The following is a 15,492-nucleotide window of genomic DNA, read 5'->3' on the forward strand; positions in this document are numbered from 1 at the left end:
TGGAAAACATTACTTTGACGGCCCTTTAAATTTTTGTTTTATATTGATTTATCATCATTCACACTGAAAGTAAAAAAGACAAAGGCATATCTAGGATTAAAATATTTCTGAATGTCTATCAATAATTTGTTATACATCTCCTGGCTTGACACAAGAAAATTTTAATTACCAAATGCTAAAAGCCTTTATGGGTAGTTATAAATAAAATATTTATGCAAACTGTATGTCAAACATATAAATTGAATATTTTCTTTAAAAATGCTTTCTTAAGGAGATGGAGAGATTGCTCAGTGGTTAAGAGCACTGACTGCTCTTGCAGAAGACCCAGGTTCAATTCCCAATACTCACAAGGTGGCTAACAACCGTCTGTAACTCTAGTTCCATGGGATCTTGTAATATCCGAGGGCATTGCATGACACAGGTGCACTTACACACATGCAGGCAAAATACTAATACACATAAAATAATAATAATAAATAATTTTCTTTTTGTTTTTTTGAGACGGGGTCTCCCTGTAGCCCCAGCTGACCTGGAACTCGCTATGTAGATCAGGCTGGCCTCAAACTCACAGAGATCTGCCTGCCTCTGCCTCCCAAGTGCTGCGATTAAAGGCGTGCGCCACCATGCCCAGCGTAAAATATTTTTAATGCTTTCTTAAAGACTCTGAGGCTAGCTGTGATAGTGTAAACCTCAATCTCAACACTACGGAGGCTGAAAAGGTTCAGAAGCTCAAGGCCACCCTTGGCAGCCTAAGAAGTTAAATGCCAGTCCTGTCTCAGAGGACTGAAATAAATAAATAAATACAAAATACACAAAACAGGTTTCTTCTTGTAAATTAATCAATTCCCAGGTTTTTATTTTTTAAATTTCTGTCTCTGTTTATTATTTTTTCTCTGAATGGTAAACCTGAATTTTTTCCCTATGTTTATTCAACTAATATTTCCTATTTTCTTGCATATGGGCATGCTCTGGTCTCTGTTCTGTGTGTCTTTCAAGCAATGTATTAATGCTGTTCAGAGTAATATGAAAACAAATCTTTAATAAAGCATAAAAATATTCTAAAAAACTACTCAGAATAGTTCTGCCATATGTTCAATGGAATATTCTGTTTTTCTAACAATTATTAAGCAACTGATTAGCAGAAGAAAAACATACTTCTTTCATGTTTTGTGCAGTTCATTTCCTAAGACTTTATATTCTTCCTTTTTGTGTGTGTGTTTAAACACATGTTGACTGTGTAATTGAAATCTGGAGATTTATGTTTCTTTTCCTTTTGGAAGATTCATTTGTCACTAGTATCTTCAGATAGTTTCTTCTCAATATCGTCTATGAATAAAATATGAAATCTCTGAATTGTGTATCAAAACACATACGGAGCAACATGTCTTCTGAAATTTCTATAGGCTTCCAAAGTTTTTATATATAAAAAAAAAGTTTTTATATATATGTGTGTGTGTGTGTGTGTGTGTGTGTGTGTGTGTGTGTGTGTGTGTGAGTGTAGCCCAGGCAACCATGAATTCTCTATGTGGCTGAGGACAACATTGAACTGCTGATCTTTCTGCCTCCTCTCCTTGAGTGCTGGGATTACAGGTATACTTCATCATGCCCAGCTTATTCTTTTGATTTTTGTGACTTGTATATTTTGATCAAATACAGAAATTACTTAGGTAAATTAAATACTTTATGGGTTGAAATTTGGATAAGATCATCTGCCCATAAAACCCAAAATTAACTATGTAAAACAAGAAAGCAAAAATCTGGAATTTCCACAGTAAGTAGGGAACTGAAAGAAAACATACCTGTCTGTTTTCTCCTTATTCTAAAGATATTGAGCTTCATTCTAGCACACTACTTCCTGGGACTACAGTCATGCCTAGATCTGCCCTATTAACATTTTGTTACAATTAGTAACATGATGGAGCTCAGAATGGGTCTTAAGAGTTGGGAATTTTAGCAAGGAAACCCAGGTCCTTCCATTCCTAGGAAGCTCTCTTTCCTCTAGGAAGTTTGTCTTGGCTGCCTGGGTTTTCAGCTCAGGAAGGAAAGCATAGAAAACAGAAAGGTAGGAAGGGGACAGTGGCCAAGTTAGTCATCAGTTCATTTACAGGCTATTCTGTAGTTGTTGTTCAACTTGTATCCTTTTGATATTAAAAATGAAAGCTTTTACAGAAAAGTAGGGGAAGGAATGGAAATAATTTTGGACAGAGAATCTTTAATAATTTGTCTTATAAAACAATCTGAACTGTGCATCTAGCCTTCCACCTCTGCAAGAAATCAATAGCACATGTCCACATTGGTACAGAAGAGGGCTACTGCTGCTATTTTTGAGAAAGTGCATCATGAAATTGATTTTTTTTTGTCATTGTAAAATACCACAAAGACTGTATGTTGAGATTTTTTGGCCTATTTCATATATGTAAATTTGTAAAGTGGGCATTAATTGTCACTTTTTATAAGCAGAACAAACTGGCTTCTTCGGGATTAGGGTGTGTGACAGTTCTTCTACGCTTAGTGTAGTCTCTTTCCTTCACTGACTAGCTATTGCCAACTTGACTAACATGGTTCCTGACACTGCATACTCACTTTCATAAGGAAGACAAGCACGTAAATCAACTTAGGCTGATAATCTGTATCAAATAACTAGAGGAAAAACAAATGCCCTGTGACATGACCATTGGGGTACTTTAAAGAGCTCTTTCAGATCATCTCTGGTGCAGTATGCTCACTCTGGTGATGACTACCAGATGATACAACAGCAGAAAATACAGCCACATTCATTCTAAACTAGCTCATAGCAGAGAAGGCAGGAGCACAAATCCTGTTTCTCTATATAATGACTCAGACATGTCTCCATGTGACATTTCATTTTTATTTTCCAAATACATTCCATTGATTCTGATCTTAGATTTCTCACTTTCAACCACATTTGGTTCCTTTAAATTTCCACTTTGAACTTGAGCTTAATTCCTGAGACTTTCTCATCATACATTGTCTTTTTTTTTTCTTTCCAATATACCCAATGATTTTCTATTGCCATATTACACTTGAAAATTCTAATTTCAACCCAAGCCAGAAGCCTGTATTCTGTTCATTCCAGAATGCAGCAGAAATTATGGAATAGTCCATTACATAGCCCAAATCATCAGCTGTTTATGTGGTATATAAATAAATAAAAACAATAACAATATTCATAATGTTGGATATTTCTCTGAGAAAATAATCAAAGTTAGTCTTTGAAACATTCCATAATGTCATGTATTAGTATATTCACAAGAATACTTTATATTGTGGGGTCCGCCCTAGCTCCTTTATAATGATTTTCTTTTGATCATTAGACTATCTTTTAAATTAATTGAGACTTGTAAGAGATAAAGTAAAACATTTAAAGACACTCATGTGCTCTAAGAAGACTATAGCCAGTAATCATCCTACAATTAATAAAATCAAGATAAACAACTCAATATGATCAAAGGGCAATATTATTGGGCTGGTAATTCACAATAAATATTAAATGACAATTAATGCATAAAAATATTTCATTTCAGTACTAACTAAGAACATGTTAATTAAAAGAGAAACACAATTTTATACCCAATTTAAAAATTAAAAGTTGTTGTTAATAGGAAAAACCTAAACATCTACTAATCAAAGATGGATCAAAGGATTATGCTAAATTCAAGTCAGAGAATATTGTAAAGTAATGGAAATAATATTCTGTGTAAATTCTTACAACAATCATAAAATGTAAAAAGGTAACAAGTAACACAATGCTATTAGGAGATACACATACAATAAACTTGTATATATATCAATATGAATGATAAATAAAAATTTTGGACTCAGGAAAAGAGAGGAAAGGGATTGGGACCTAATCATAAATTGAACCCTATTCATCATGTCCTGATTTTTAAGGTAGGTGCAAGTGTTTAACTTTTCATTCTCTCAACAAAATTTTTCTAACTCTAAAATACATCAGAAAAAAAGATAAGAGCAGAAATGAACACAAGAGTACAAAACCCATTCCTGCCTCAGGTCTGCTATTTACTCCCACCAAATACTGGGACCTCAGTCTAACTGCTTTAACTTCTCTGAGCTTTAGTTTCTCAACTACATAGTAATAATAATAATGGTCTGCCAGCTCCTGAAACTATGCTTCAACATTAGCAATGCAACTAGCATAGAGTATGCAGTTAACATATTTGGTATTAATCCTGAATTATTTCAATAGTCAAAAATAATGATACATATGCATTCTAAACATGAGTGCATGTACAGAGAGGACACATGCATCTTAATTTCTTGGACCACAGCACTTGTGTTCTTATGATTCCACAATCCATTTTTATAGATAACCTTTTTATTTTGTACTTGCTGTTTTAATTTTAAACACAGAAGAGACAATTTCTAAATAATCAACAGAACAGCTGCTGGGGGGAAAATAGAAATAAATTAGCTCAATGATTGAATGTTGAAACTTAAAAGAATAGTTTTACAGTTAACAGCTGTGTATCCCAGAAATAACTACCTGATAAATACATGATTATAAATGGGGGGAAAGCGTCTAATCCTGAAAATTTGTAGCTAGAGTGCTATCAACTATTGGAAAGTAATGACAACATTTCAGTGTTGATGGTTTTCCATACGGATTATAATTTACATGAGAAACAGAGAATTTAGTAATAGATCCATTTACAAAGGTTACATTTATGTCACTTAAGGCATGAATGAACACTGTGAAATGTACTTTAGATTTCATTTTGCTTTTAAAACATGATTTGAACACAAAACACTAAATGTAGATCACTGCAAATGGCAACAGTCTGTCTCTTTCTGCTTCTTGTTTTTGTCCTCTGATCTTGATGTATGGACAGATATTACACTCTATATCCTCTCTCTCTCTCTCTCTCTCTCTCTCTCTCTCTCTCTCTCTCTCATACACACACACACACACACACACACACACACTCACACACTCACACACTCACACAATCTTGGGTCTTTTTGTCCTTTCAGTGGTACAGTGCTTCTGTCTTCTTTGCATGACGAACATACAAAATCAAGAAACCTGGAAATCATACCTCATGTGAAATAGTGGTAAGATTTTTGCCTCTCTAATCTTTTATTATTATGAGATAAGAGTTGAAGTCGACTAAAATATAACATAAACCATTAAGGAAGAAATTTAAAGCATCATGCAAATGCAAGACACTAACCTCAGGAAATTCTGTGACCTGGGAAGGAAAAAAGACTTGCTTCTAAATAGCTCTCCCAGGAAACAAAACAAACCCTTAGTCTATTTGGCTTCCTGTTTCTGTACCTCCCACATACAGCAAATGCAGATGCACATGAAAATCTCTCTGCTGACTTCCTTAGCTGGTATGTACTGCCCAGTTTATGTGGGTTGCTTGCATAAGCCTTCATTTGTTCATTTAACAAATACTAATTGAGTATCTTTTGAAATTTTGAAACACTGGGCTCTACAAAAGGGACACATTGTTGAGAAAACAAAGTCCCTTGCTTTTCAGAGATTAGCATTTCATATTGTGGTAGAAGGAGGGTGATATGGGAGGTAACAGATCATAAAAAGCAAATGCTGAAAATACTAAAATTCACTGTATACTGAAGGTTAGAAGTACCATGGAAAAAAGGAGTAGGAAAAGTAAAGGGGACTGGGAAGGTTTCAAGGATTGTTCTCTGGTAAGTAAGGCGGATGATGGAATAATTGAATGAAATGGGAAAATGGCTTTTGAGGGAAGACTTGAAAGATGACAGAATTGCCTACAAAATTATCTGGAGAAGAGTATTCCACCAAAGTGAATCTCCAGCTCCAAACCTCGAAGTTCCCTAGCATTTTTGAGAATGGCAGATAGATGTTCATGACTAAAGATCTGAGTCAAGGTAAGACAAGAAGGAGAGGCACTCAGAAAAAAGCATCTTACCTGAGGCTGCTTTATCTAATGCATCTGACTTGTTAAAATGTTCAAGGAAGGGGCTGGAGAGATGACTCAGGGGTTAGGAGCATTGACTGCTCTTGCAGAGGACCTGGGTTTGACTCCCAGCACCCACGTGGTGGCTATGAACCATCCTTAACTCCAGTTCCAGGGGAATCCGAAGCCCTCTTCTGACTTCTGTGGCATTGCACGACACAGGTGTACTCACTTACATGCAGGCAATACACTCATATACACAAAATAAAAATAACAAAATAAAAAAGTTTTTAAAATTTTAAATGTTCAAGGAAAAAGTTATGCTGTATATTTTATTTTATTTCATATTATTTGTGTGCATGGTGTGCATGAGTATTTGTGTACATGTGTGTATGTGTGCGAGTATGAGAATAGACACACACACGCCATGGTATGTATGTAGAGGACAGAGGACAGCCCTGGGAACAGGTCCTCATCTTGATCTTGTTTGAGAAAAGATTTTAAAAAATATTTTATTTATTATTTTATGTGTATGAGTGTATTGCCTGCATATGTGTAAGTGCACATGTGTTGGGCAATGCCCATGGAGGCCAGATGAGGGCACCAGATCCCCTTAGAACTGGAGTTACAGATGGTTGTTAGCCACCAAGTAGGTGCTGGGAATCGAACCTAGGTACTCTGTAAGAGCAGCCAACACTCTTAACCATGGAGCCATCCCTCCAGCCCCAAGAAAGTGTTTCTTATCATTTGCTGCTGCAAACTCCAGGGCTAGGTGGCTCATGAACTTCCAGGGAGTTTCCTGTCTCCACCTCCCATCTTGCTGAAGGAATTCTGGGTTTACATGTTCACACTACCATGTCTGGCTTTAATTGGGTTCTGAGAGTCTGAACTCAGGCCTTCATGCTTTTAATGCAGTCACCTTGCCACTGAGCCCCAGTCCAATGCTGTCTATTTTAAAAGTAAGGTAGGGTTTTTTCACTGTCTAAAGCTGTTTTGTTGGATGGTTCTTAGAGGCCACCTCATATTTGTAGAGCAGATTTGCTGTCTTATGCTTTGATATTCCCCTTCAGCCATTTCTTTGTTTCATTACTATACTAAGCTTTGTAAAGCTTAACCCCCCACCCCCACCCCGGCTTACTGGCCCACTCAGTTTACATTAAAATCTTCTCTTTTAGTTTATAGTTTGTTCTCAGGATTTCTATGCACCTTCAAGGCTGATTCTGGGAAAGCATGTCTCTAGGTGGCCATTTTGAAGTAGGGAACTCTTGTGCTGGCGTTCTCAATTTAGTCTTTCTCCTTTCAAATGAATTTACATTTTCATAAGTTAGAGTCTTCCACATGTGGGGTCTTGCCTATTCTCACAGCACAAGGTTTCTTTTTAATAATTACAACTACTTTCTCCTAACCCATCTTGTGTGAAACTTTACATTTGTTCATGCTTCTTTCTTCAGCAAGCTGCAAGTTTTTCATATTTTTCTGCTCCACTTGTTGCTCTCCCTCTTACTATAGATTTGGATAGGATCGGGAAACAGTAACTATTCCACAGCCTGAATGTTATCCTGTCTTATAACTTCTTCTACAAGGGGCTAGAGAGATGGCTCAGCAGTTAAGAGCACTGGCTGTCTTTATAGAGGACCCAGATTTGGTTTCCAAAATCCACATGGTGGCTAACAACCATCTATAATTCCTGTTCCAGGTGATCCCACGTCCTCTTCTGGCCTCCATAGGCTTTGCAACCCATGGTGGTGCACTTACAGGCAAAACACTCATATATGTAAAAATAAATAAATAAATAAATAAATAAATAAATAAATAGTTAAAAAAAATTTCCTCTACAAAACAGCTTAATCCATTATCTCTGAATTTAGCTTGACTCAATTTTCAGGACATAGGCCAAAAGCAGCCTGATGATTTTTTTTCCAGAATGTAACACAAATGTCATTTAGTCCAGTTGCTGACAGTGTCATTATTCCCATTTGAAACTTTATGAGAATAGTCTTATCTGAACTTTCTGGTCTTCAACATTCTCACTAAAGAGTCCAATTAAGCTTTGCTTACAGCATTATAGGCTTCTATAAGGCTCTAATCTTTTCCTCATTCCTCCCATAAACAAGTTCCTTAAGGCCTAAGAATCACATTAGTTAGTAAAAGTTATCTAAGAAAAGGCCCCACTCCTTGGTATCAATTTTTCTATATTAGTTACTTTTCTCATTGCTGTGGTAAAGAACCTGACAGAAGCAGCTTAAGGAAGAACTTACTTTTGGTTCACAGTTTGAGAGGACAATCCATCCTGGCAGGGAAGATGTGGTGAAAGAATCTCTAGCCATAGCCCCAGGAGTGTGAGGACAATGGTCACATTGTGCACACAGTCACGAAGCTGATAGAGATGAAGGCTGCTCACGTTATCCTTTTTATTCAGTCCAGGTCTCCAGCCCATGGGATGGTGCCACTCCCATTCAGGGTGGGTCTTTTCACCTCAGTTAAACATCTCCGAAAATGCCCTCACGACCTAACCAAATGTTTTATCTCTTAGGTGATTCTCAAGCCTATCTATCAATTGACCATCAAGATCAAGTGTCACACCCATATTCAGGCATCATTTAGAATTGGTAATCGATTGTTTTGTTTAGGCTTTTAAGCACTCAAATTTAAAACTATCTTAAGAGAATGTTGTAAGAATCAGCAAAGACAAGCAATACTCCTCCAGTTGGGATAGTTTCTGATCAGGAGATCCTGTATATAACACAGGGGCATGTCACTGTGGAATTGTTGAGAAAGCACGCATTCATTCCTAAATTGGGACTGTTAATTGGCATAGTTCAAACAGAGAATCCTAAAAGTTTACAGTTATCTATACTTACATAGTTTCTACCAATAGTTTTGGTCATTCCACTGATATCATCTCCCTAACCCATTCCCATACCTTCTGTGCTGGAAATGCCATGGTCTCTAACTTCTATAAGCAAAGAATTTATCACTTCCCAAACTTTTAGGCAATGATCAGATATTGCTTACAATATTCTTCCCTCACAGGAGGTCAAACTACTATTTTCTACTTTGGAAAATTCATGGCATGTGTGAATCATCCCATAGGCTTCCTTAAAAGAAGGAAATGGATTGGGCAAACATAAACACTCTACAAAATTTTCTGCCAATTTTCAGGATCAATATGGTTCTTTGACCAAAGTGATTATATTAACTAACCAATCAATGATAAAAGACAGAAGAAACTAAAAACTGGGCTTTCTTGAGTGCTTTAGAAAGAAAATCATGAAAAATAGTAGCAGATTTGACTATATAAGGAGTTTGGTTTTGTAAGCCTAAGTAGTTCCCATACCTCAAAAATTTCATAAATATCCATACTGTAATCTCTGGAAGGGAATTTAAGAAATGTGCTCCTATGGTTGTCTCCTAAAAGAACTGAGGGATTAATTTTAAAGAAAATAGTTTGCAATCCTGATGTAGTACCACACAGAGAATCCTGCAGTCTCAAAAAGTGCTAGTGGAGATTTAAATTGCACCTCCTGCTACACACACACACACACACACACACACACACACACACACACACTCCTACACATACACATATGTGCACAGGCATCTGTACTCCTGTACAACACACATACATTTAAGTAAGTGCACCCATGTCATGCAATGCTGACAGAGGTCAGAAGAGGCTGACAGATCCCCTGGGACTGGAGTTATGGACAGTTGTAACCATGCGGGTGCCATGTGGGTGCTGGGATTCAAACCCTGGTCTTCTGCAAGAACAACCAGTGTTCTTAACTGCCGAGCCATCTCTCCAGCCCCATACATAAACAGGTTTTTTGTTGTTGTTGTTGTTGTTGTTTTTTTACCATCAAGGACTTTAAATTTTCATAATTTCTCTCCTATTAATTCCATTTTAAGGAACTTAGTCAAAAAATAATTTTAAAATGTAGAACTAAGGCTTGCTTTTCATGCGAAATTTGCTACTGGGACTTGGGAGATGGCTCAGTGGGTAACAGTGCTCATCAATCAAGTGAAAGGACCACAGATTTCTGTTACTCCAGCAGAGACAGGTAGACCCTGGGAGCTCACTAGCTAACCAGCCTAACCAAAATGGTGAGTTTCAGGTTCAATGAGAGACCCGTCTCAAAAATATAAAGTGAGAAATAATACATGATAACACATGGTGTCCTGCTGTGGCCTCTGTGTGTGCATACATGGGCATATGCACATTTACCATACACACACACACACACACACACACACACACAACTAAATAAATAAGATTATTAAGTAAAAATTTTTTAAGGTGTTACTAAACAATTTCTTATAAAAGTGAAAATATAAGCCAGGTTTGGTGGCACACAACTATAATCCCAGCTCCTTGGGAAGCTGATGGCTGATGGTGAGTTTGAGGTCAACCTGAGCAAAACAGTGATTCGCTCTCTCCAAAAACACACAAAAGTGAAAATGTAGAAAAGCTTGAAAGCACCAAAGTAAGGGAATGGTAATAATAAATCATAGTTCCAGCACATAATAAAAATTTATCTAATCATAAAATTAATAATGGAAAGTGTTAGGCAAAAGAAGGGACAATTTTACTTAATTTATGGAATGTTCTTTAACAGAGATTTGAAGAAAATATGCTGGAAGGAGTAATGATCTTAGGGTAGAAGATTTGGGATGATGCTTCTTTTACTATGTTGTTTTCCTTATTAGAATAAATACAAAAGAAATTATTTGTTAAAAAAGGATTGAAGCATGTCAGCATACATAAATCCCATGCCAACTCAGGCAGACAAAAACCCCAGCACAGAACTGGGGTAATGAACAGCAGACCCCAATCTTAACTGAAGAAATACTGACAACTGATTACTGCTAGGTGAAGAAGAACAGATCTTCCTAAAACAAGGGGCTCTATATAGGCTGACTAAACCTCAGTGGATAGGCTTGCACTGGGGAAAGTCTGAGGACACTGACTTGACACAGTGGGCCCTGATGCAGATGACAGAGTATATCGGTTCCAGTGGGTGGGGAGGGATATGAAAGGGTGCCAGTAGGGACAGGGGCATAAAGATGATTAAAATTGTTTGAGATATTCTGTATAAAATACACAAAAATTTAATAAAATCCAATTTTTAAAAAAATGATTGATGGTAAAATAGAAATGGAGAGATTTAAATACTGTTTATCTTCATCATAGTTCCCAACCTATTCAGTAGAAGAGTAGCAATCCAGGATATTCAAAACAATCACTATTAAACTTTAGAATGGCTGCCAGCCAGTGTCTATACTGTTTACATTTCTTTTATCTGCTGTCACACCCTCCCCCTACCTGCTGCCCACATTGGACTAATGGCTTATACCTATGACTTTCTACAGAGGCTTGTCCTTGTGTGATTCCAGAGTACAACAGCCAGGCATCCTTAACTTGAGGAAAGACATTGTCATGGTGGAATTAGTCCCCCTCCTGTGGACCAGACTAAGACTAGCCTACTGGAGACTACATCTGCTATCTCTACTCACTTCTGGTATTTTTATTGTGAAGAGTGCTCCCTGAAGAATCATGTGCATCTGAATCCCTGTCTCAGATACTGCTGTCAGCAGAACTTGCCCAATAAATCTACCACAGACAAGGCATACTAAAGCATGTTTTCTCTGATTAGGTAACCAGAATGGGTAGATTTCTGATTAATCTCAGGACTTGATCATAAATATTCAGTGTATGTGATAGGCATTCTCATCAAGGCAGACCTCACAGAAGAGTTGTAATTTATGTGGAAATTGGGGCAGTCATTTCAGCCGAAGGAAAGTACAGAGGTAAGAAACTACAATGGATGTCTGGGCAATACCTGAAGCTTTTGGAATGTGATGTGCTAGTTTCTTTAGTGCAGTTGATTAACAAATAGGATTTCTCTGTTTCAGTGACATCAGGCCTCGCTGGTCTTCATTTTACATCTCTATCATCCTCTTTTTAATTCCATTTATAGGCTTCTCCACCTCCATTCTCTTCATGAATATTGGTGTATCCCTTAAGCCTCTGCCCTTTGCCTTCAATTCTTGTTCCATACTTCCTGGACAATTTAATCTGTATATATGACTACAGCTGTCTCTGTGAACTCCCTGAGAAACTTGTTGAACTATGGCTTGAATATTTGTATCCCACTCCCCCAAACTCATGTTCTGAAATCTAATTCAAATACAGTAGCACTAGAGATGGAGTCTTTAGGAGGTTGAGCATGTCATGAGAATATACCCTGATATGGGATTAGACGTTATGATGGAGGCCTATGAGATCTTACTCACCCTCTCCATCATTGAGGACATAGCTAGAAGGCACCATATTTGAAGGAGAGAGGAAGTTCTCACCAGGCATCAACTGTATTAGTACCTTGATCTTGGGCTTTCCAGCCTTCAACACTGAGCAATAAATTTTTGTGTTTTTTTAATTTTTAAAAAATTTTATTATTTTTATTTTATGTGTATGAGTGTACTGCCTTCATGTGTGTAAGTGCACCTGCACCATGCAATGCCCAAAGAGGTTAGAAGAGGGTGGAACTAGAACTGGAGTTATAGACAGTTGTTAGCCACCATGTAGGCGCTGGGAATCGAACCTGGATCCTCTGCAAGAGTAGTCAATATTCTTAACCACTGAGCCATCTCTCTAGCCCCTAAATTTTTGTTGTTTATCAATTTCCCAGTCAGTTGGTAGAGTGCTTGCCTAGGATGCATGAGCCCTAGATTCAATCCCTATGACCACGTAGATCCAATGTGTGGCACACACTTGTAATCCTGGCATTCAAGAGATAGAGAAGTTCAAAGTCTTCTTAACTATATAGTGAATTTAAGGCCAGCTTGGAATGCATGAGATTCTATCTCAAAATAATTAAACAAGCAAATTTAAAAAACAAGTCTAAGATATTTTCTATAGCATTTCAAATGGATACATATGCAAGTCACTACTTAGGTCCAGGGCCCTGTACTCAAAGCACAGTCTACACTGCAATTACAAAATCACTCACAAACCTTTTATTTATTTATTTACTGTGTTTTATTTACTTATTTATTGTGTTCAAAATTGACCTCAATAGTCCCTAGACCTGCTCCAACTCCTAAATTTATTATCACTGCCTCTAGCTCCCCCACACATCAAAGTTAATGTTAAAAAAATTAATGTGATTTAAATATCATACAATACATACACACATATTGAAACATCACATGGTGCCCCATTAATATATAGAATTTTTATGTTTTTATATAGCCATTAAAACTAATTTAACTTTGAAATATACATTCACCCATAGCTTCAGGCCAGTTTTTTCTGTTCTAAAAATAATTTTGATGAAGCTGCTTCAAAAGAGAGTCTGTTAAATTTAAGCCTCCTAGCTCAATTGAATTACCTTCCAGGGCAATGAGAAAAATTGTTGGCATGATCACTGAACAAAAGTGTTCAGATTATTTCGGATTTATTTGGAAACTGTTTGTACACTGGAACATAACAGCTGCACATCTTCAGTCCAATCCTGGTCTTTGCAATTTACTCTAAGATGTGCCAATCCTCAGTAAATTATACGAGAGAACAATGCAATCATTATTTACCCAAACTGTAATGCATTCCTGTCTTACTTTAGAAGTAGAATTAAAGAAACAACTAAATGGAAGGGTTCATGCATGGAAGACTGAAGTGCTTGTACTGATTTGAAATGAGACAGTGTATAAAGTAAATTCATTATCAAAGAATCTAAATACTAGTAGAGTTTTTAAGCATAAAGAATTAAATACACTTTAGTCTTGAGTATTTCTTAGTTATGTAACTCTGGATAACGTATTTTTAAATCACACATGGTAACCCAGTGGTAAGCAAGAGAGGGCAAACTCACTTTAGGTGACCCAAGCAATTTCTGTAGGAGGGAGTAGGAAGAAGCAAGGGAGGAAACCTGAAGCTTGCAGAGAGTCTAGTCAACCCTCTCGCAGGGTTGCTGACTACCTTCTGGAACGATGAGCAGCAGACACACTGTTGGCAACGTAGAGACACACCTAAAGGAAGAGGCAGCATGGCACAGCAGGAGTGCGCACTTGAAACCAACTGTTCCAGACATTTGAAATGGTATAGAGAAGAAGAAAATGCAATCAGATGCACCTTCTGAAAACTCCATTCTTCCTGCTATATAGAGAAGAAATGGAGACAGAAAGCAAAGCCAGATGAATTAGAAGGCCTTTGAAATAAATGGTAGAAATTTAAGTCCATTGTGACGATTTTTAGCCATTCTTATCCCTGTGGGAAACTAGGAAAATGCATTACTTCCCTGAGAAAAATATTCCTCTGTAATGGAGGTGGAAGGATACTGATTACTTGACTATTTTGAAGGTAAAATTGTTAAGGCATAGGATTGCATTGAGTATATGTAGTTGCACCAACAAACATGCTATTCATTTCGGGAAAATGGTCGCATTTTATTATAAATTAAATAGGTAATATTTGTGGGTATGTACTATGCACCAGGAATTGTTCTAAATGATTTATACATCTTATGCAATTTGTTCTATGCAGAAATTCTATGACAAAAATGTACTATAGCTTTACCCACTTTATCAGTGAGGACCTGGTGGAAGGAAATGTTACGCAACACGTCCACTTTCTCTGTGCAACCAGTGGATCCAGGTTTTAAATCCGGAGCTCACATTTTTATCCACCATCCTATGCTGCTGCCATTCCCCCACCCACCCGCCTTCAGAAATGGCTCACACTGCCACAGTCCAGATTTGGCTCACTTGAGTCCCTCAAGCATGAGCTGTTTTTCTCGTTCTGGCATTCGTTCCCTTCTCTTACCACTTCACAATACCTTCTTAGAAAGTAAACTGTTATCTGTCTCCAGGCCAGAAAGTATTTCTCTCTTGGGGTTGGTGTTGCTTCTCTGGGTCATAAGTTATCATTGTGATGTGGGATTGAGGAAGGCAAAGATATAGATTAATTTGCATGCCTAATATTCACATATATAAGTTCCTGGACAAAATTAATTGTACCAGTCTGCTTGGACTACCACAACAAAATGATATACACTGGGTAGCTTCAATAATACAAAATATTTATCTCGTAGTCCTGGAAGTTGAAAGCTCAAGATTGAGATGTCAACATGATGGGTTTCTGGAATGGGTTTTCTCCCTGCCTTGCAGACAAGCTGGCTTTTCTCTAAGTCCTTAGTGAAAGGGTGGAAAGAGGAAAAAGAGAGCTATCTCTTCTCTTAGAAGGTCACCATTCCGATTAGATTGGGGCTTGGCTAAAATTCCGATCTCCAAATACATTGGAAGTTAGGGTTTCATATATGGATGAGGGCACATAATTCAGCCTACAGCACTGTACTCACTAAGAAAAATAATCAAAATTAGTACAAATCCATTCAAGGACCCTGGGCCCTATTCAGTTTCTCCAACTTAACAGTAATTTGGCCTCAATTTGATGTTCACTTGGACCTAAACAGAAGGATAGTGTAGCTTGCAGGGAACTCATTGAAAAGACTTGGAAAGCAATTCTTCGTTCAGTGAGTATGACTGAATAAAGTCACCCCTGCAGGAA

Source organism: Nannospalax galili, unplaced genomic scaffold (assembly GCF_000622305.1).
Source record: "Nannospalax galili isolate Female #2095 unplaced genomic scaffold, S.galili_v1.0 scaffold918, whole genome shotgun sequence".
Classification (NCBI taxonomy): domain Eukaryota; kingdom Metazoa; phylum Chordata; class Mammalia; order Rodentia; family Spalacidae; genus Nannospalax; species Nannospalax galili.